The sequence below is a fragment of the Aquarana catesbeiana genome, linkage group LG05, assembly GCF_042186555.1.
Source record: "Aquarana catesbeiana isolate 2022-GZ linkage group LG05, ASM4218655v1, whole genome shotgun sequence".
In the NCBI taxonomy this organism is placed as follows: domain Eukaryota; kingdom Metazoa; phylum Chordata; class Amphibia; order Anura; family Ranidae; genus Aquarana; species Aquarana catesbeiana.
In genome coordinates this window covers 642742533-642748532 of record NC_133328.1, presented here as the reverse complement: position 1 = coordinate 642748532, position 6000 = coordinate 642742533, and positions in this window count along the sequence as shown.

Here is a 6000-nt window from a genome sequence, read left to right as displayed (position 1 = left end):
GTCTAAAATTATATATGCAACTCTTAAATGCAAATTGTGAGGCAAGATAGGTAGAAATGCAAACAACTGCTAATTATCATAATTGGCATATATGCATACCGCAAATGGTGTGAATAAATAAATATAAACCATAAGTGCTGACCAATTGATAAACAAGTGAAAATTCCTAACAATATGGCGATAATAAGTGTTAACAACTAGACTAATAAAATTGAACAATAGCTGCTCACAAGATAGAGATATTACTGCTAGCAATAGTCCCAAAGTGGATGGCAACGACAAGACTTATCACAGAATTCACAGGCGGACGGCCCTGCAATGATACAGCAGCTCCTCCTCCTAGACTGACAGTCTTTCTCAATGGTAGTTTGCAAAGGATATGTCTGGCGTGGATAAGTGGAGGAGATGGCCGATGCTCAAATCAAATAAGCCATAAGCTTACAGTTGACCACCCAAAACAGAAGAAAAGCATATAGTGAAGTATTGTGGAGGTTGGCAAATCACTAGCGCTACAAGCCACTACTCACATACTCCCCGGTTGCAATCAGGCATATCAGACAGCCTCCGCGATCGCCGCTGGTAGCGTGCATTCTTTTTTTGGGGGGGTTCGTTGGGTAGGGGTACTCGGGAGGACATAAAAATGCCTCTCATGCAGCCGACTGCATTTGGTTGGGGATGTGAATGGGGGAAGTACGGGTGCTGCAGAAGTGGTGGGTTCCCAATTAGGATTGGCGAATGCAGCAGGAAAGGCACTATGGGCACGACGGGCCTGTGTTCGTCTTCTTGGTGCCAGCGGGACACTACTTGTGCTTGCCACTTCACCAGCTTGAACTGCACTTATGGGACTCGCCACGTCACCAAGTGTTACTGCAGTGCTGGTTTGACTACGACCGGGGTGTACTAGGCCGCTGGTGCTTGCCAGTTCACCAAAAGGCTACCAAAAAAACTGTTAGCGATCGCAGGGATCAGGCCTGACTCTGCGAATGCTGCAGTTATGCGTTTAGTGTTTTGTAAGTGACAGTGATCGATTGATACTGCACTTGGGTGGGCTGGGCTGGGCCAGGTGGAGGGGCAAAACACAGGTGCTAGCAGGTATCTGGGCTGATCCCGCTAACACTGCGTTTTTGGGAACCCTAATCTGCTGGGGACGCTAGTATAGATCTGATCGGATCAGATATTGATCAGTTCAGATACTATACCACTAAGGGAGGTGTATGCTGCGTGCGTGGGTGTTAGCGATACTGGCGCTAATCTGACGCTGCCTAGGGCGACGCATATCACCGCCGGGCGATCAGGGGGCTAAACTTTTATTCTGTAATAAACAGGGGGGCCCTGACACTATAAAAAAATAAACGAACTAACCCGTAACAGTTATACGGTGATCAGTGATGAAAGGGTTAACTAGGGGGCAATCAAGGGGTTAAAACCTTTATTAGGTAGTATATGGGGGTCCCTGACGCTAAAAAACGTTGACGGCGAACCTAAATATTTACGTCCCTAACTAGTGTCACCAGTGACCCTAATACAGCGATCAGAAAAATGATCGCTTAGTGACACTGGCAACGGGGTGATCAAGGGGTTAAAACTTTATTAGGGGGGGGTTAGGGGGGTATCCTAGACCTAAAGGGGGCTAACAGTAACTGTCCTAACACTGTAACTGTCACAAACTGACACCATGCAGTAATCAGAAAAAAAAAAAAAAAACTGCTTGGTGTCAGTGTGACGGGGGGAGGGGTGATTGGGGGGTGATCAAGGGGGGATCGGTGGGAGATCGGGGGTGTTTTGTGTGCCTGGCATGTTCTACTGTGTGTGTGTGTGTTTTCACTCACATTACAGTCTTCTCTCCTCGGCGCCGGAACCGAAAATACTGAGCCGAGGAGAGATGACATTATTTCCTTTGCTGCAGTTTACCATACAGCAGCATAGGAATCATTTCATTGGCCGGTGGCAATCGCGAGGGGGGTCCACGAATGGATGGCCTCCCCCTCACCTCCGATCGCCGCTGGACAAAAGCCGCCCGCCTCAGGCACCGGGGGGGGGGGCGGTCGGACTCCCCGCCCGCGGGAGGCAGATAACGTACGGGTACGTGATTCTGCCTGCCCGTGCCATTCTGCCGACGTATATCGTCGTGAGGCGGTCGGCAAGTGGTTAATGATGCTGCGGACCCGCTCCTTAACCGATAATTGCCTGCAATCTCTTGTATACATTTCATCTGACAGCGGGGGAATCCCACTGACGGATGAAAGAACCAAACCTGAAGGTATCGAAACCATTTACAAACACTTTATGCTACAGGTAAGCCTATAATAAGGCCTATAATAAGGCTTACCCGTAGCTACCCAGGATATCTCCTATACCTGCATGGTATATGAGATATCCCCTGTATCTGCCGATGTCATCTGCACATGCGCACTGGGGCAAACTGAAGCATGCGTGGGAGTGACTAGGACGGCTGCGGGGGCTTCGATCTGAGGCATGCTACGCATACTAGCTCATTATGCCCTTGTCTTGCAGGGTTTTTTTCTTCTCTTTTTTTATTAGGGTTTATAACCACTTTAATATTGGCACCGATACCAGTATCAGTGCATCACTACCACATACCATAATTTGGCCAAAAAATAAATAATCGCCCCCCCCCCCCCCAAAAAAAAAAAGAAAGAAACAGGCCCCACCTCAGCCATGTGTCCCCATACTGTCCACCCACTGCGGCTTCCTGTCAACCATCCCCCCCCCAAATGGGGAAAAAAAAAAAAAGAAAGAAAACGAGGGGGTCCACCTTCAGCCATCCAACCCCATAAACTCCACCCACTGACACCCCCCACCCACTAATTTTTATTTTATTTTTTTAAATGCACAAAAATCTAGGGGGTGGGGGGCGGTAATAGGAAGCGGCAGTGGGTGGCCTTTATGGGTTTGGGTGGCTGAGGGCGGACCCCTCTTTTTTTCCCATTTTTCCTTCTTCTTTTCTTTCTTTCTCTCCTTTTTCTCTCTTTCTTTCTTTCTTTCTTTCTTTCTTTCTTTCTTTCTTTCTTTCTTTCTTTCTTTCTTTCTTTCTCTCTCTTTCCTTCTTTCTTTCTTGCCTCCCTCTTTCTTCTTTTCCTTCTTCTTTTTTTTCTCTTTCTTTCTTTCTCTTTCTCTTTCTCTTTCTCTGTCTCTTTCTGTCTCTTTCTCTCTTTCTTTTTCTTTCTGTCCTTTCGTCTGTCCTTCCTCTTCTTTTTCCTTCCCTACCTTCTTTTTCTTCTTTTTCTTTCTTCTTTCCCTCCCTCTTTTCTTCTTTTTTCTTTCTTCTTTCCCTCCCTCTTTTTGTTCTTTTTTTTTTCTTCTTTCCCTCCCTCCCTCTTCTTCTTTTTCCCTCCCTCCCTCTTCTTCTTTTTCCTTCTCTCCTTCCCTCCCTCTTCTTCTTTTTCCTTCTCTCCTTCCCTCCCTCTTCTTCTTTTTCCTTCCCTCCCTCTTCTTCTTTTTCCTTCCCTCCCTCTTCTTCTTTTTCCTTCCCTCCCTCCCTCCTTCCTGCATTAAAGTTGAAGTCAACTTTTGGAGGATTTATTCCACTGTCCTATTTTTACAATGGGAGACGCACTACCCTACATTCTACGGGCCTCTGTACACTGCCCTTTATCTTAGACCTGCTGTACATACTACAGTCCTCTGTACAATGCCCTACCAACATTTCCTATTTAACATTACCACATTCTCCACTATGCAAGCTATATCAATCCGATAATCAGCAGAGCCAAGGGACTCTGTTGGGGGCACCTGATGTAAGAAGGGACTCTGCTGGGGGCACCTGATGTAAGAAGGGACTCTGCTGGGGGCACCTGATGGCATCTGGTGGCAAGTAAGACTCAGGGATCCCACTGATGCACTTCAGTTATCACGGCACCATGGTTGGTATGGTGTCAGGATGACTGCATACTTGCCAACAGTCCCAATTTTTTATTTTTTATTTTTTTCCCAGGGCAATCCCAATTTTGGGACCCTCGTCCCGATCGGAGCTCATCCCGATTAATTTTCCAGGATTTTGCCTTTGTCTCGGGAAAATCGGGATTGTTTTAGGAAAAAACATTCCCCTGAACACACGAGAAAGCCAGGAACTGTAGCTGTCGCACTGCTGGGGGACACAGATTTGTAAGGAGGGCTCCTCTGCCAGGGACACCAGATATAAAGGAGGGCTCCACTGCTGGGGACACCAGATGTAAGGAGGGGCTCTGCTGCCAGGGACACAGATCTGTAAGGAGGGCCTCTGCTTCTAGGGGTACCTGATGTAAAGACGGACTCTGCTGGGAGCACCTGATGCAAGGACGGACTCTGCTGGGGGCACCTGATGCAAGGACGGACTCTGCTGGGGGCACCTGATGCAAGGACGGACTCTGCTGTGGGCACCTGGTGGCAGGCGACACACTTAGGGGTCCCACTGATTCTGCATTATGATAAATTGAATGATTTCATTCTATATTTCAATGTAATAATAGAAATAATGCGCTTCAATCATCCTGACACCATAACAACCATGGTGCCGGGATGATTGAAGCGCTAACACCAGGTGTTTGGAGTATCTTTAGCTGCTGATTGTTAAACTCTGGAATACAGAGCGTGCCACATCTTTACTTTTCTTTGTCGCGCCTACAAACGCATGCCCCCACCCCCTTATTATAGTTTGACTCCGCCTACAGCCAAAAAAGTGTCCCTAAAATTTTTTTTTACAATGTTGGCAACTATGCCAATGTAAAAGGGGAACATTCACACTGGCCACCAATGTAATGTGGATTTACACTGACCACTAATATAATAGAAGCATTCACGCATTCACAGTAACCACCATGACCCGGGGGGGGGGGGGGGGGGGGGGGCATGATATACATATGAATGCTGCCTTTATTTGCATATCAATTGCGCAGACCACTTCCATTTACATAGAATGTATGTAATGTCATTGAATGCCGCCACTATTTACATATCAATACAGGGTCTGCAGGTGAGTCATCTGTACATGGCAATAGGGCAGAGCTGGGCAGCATTAGTAGCAGCACTTCACACTGAGATATCGGGACACTGCACAGGACTAAAACTTCAAGGGAATTTAAACTGGGATAGTTGGCAAGTATGAGGCAGCTGCTTTGGTCCCCACACAATGATGGGGCCCAGGGCAGCTGCCCCTTTTTCCCTGCTTTAAAAACGGCCCTGGGGGTATTGTCAAGAGGAAGATGAGAGACACCAGACCCAACAATGCAGAAGAGCTGAAGGCCGCTATCAAAGCAACCTGGGCTTCCATAACACCTCAGCAGTGCCACAGACTGATCTCCTCCATGCCACGCCGCATTGATGTCGTAATTCATGCAAAAGGAGCCCCGACCAAGTACTGAGTGCATCCTATACTGTACATGGACAGACTTTTCACTAAGCCAACATTTCTGTATTAAAAATCATTTTTTCTTTATTGGTCTTATGTAAAATTCTAATTTTCTGAGATATTGAATTTTGGGTTGTCACCGGCTGTAAGCCACAATCATCAAAATCAAAAGAAAAATGCTTGAAATGTATCACTTTGTGTGTAACACAAATGTATAAAATATATAAGTTTCACTTTTTGAATTGAATTACTGAAATTAACTTTTTGCTCTTCTAATTATTTTTTGAGATGCACCTGTATTATGGTCACATGCTCCGCTCTGCTGATACTACAACTCCCAAGATTCATTGAGCCTGCATACTCTACTGCGCATGCGCGCCCCGCTCTTTTCCTGGTCCCTCTGTCGCTCAAGTAGCCTGCGGGGAGCGCTGTTATGAATGTGTGCTGATTTCACATCACAAAAAAACTTTTACACGCCATGTAGAAATGTTGCTGTTGTGAATGTGCAGAGGATGGTGGTGCATACAGTGCGTGAGAACATGGAGAGGACGCATAGCCATCCTCATAGAAATATTTTATTTATTTATTTATTTTTCCCCCTCTAGGTGATGTTGGCCAAAAACTTGGACGTGGCTCGCGGATTGGTGAACGGG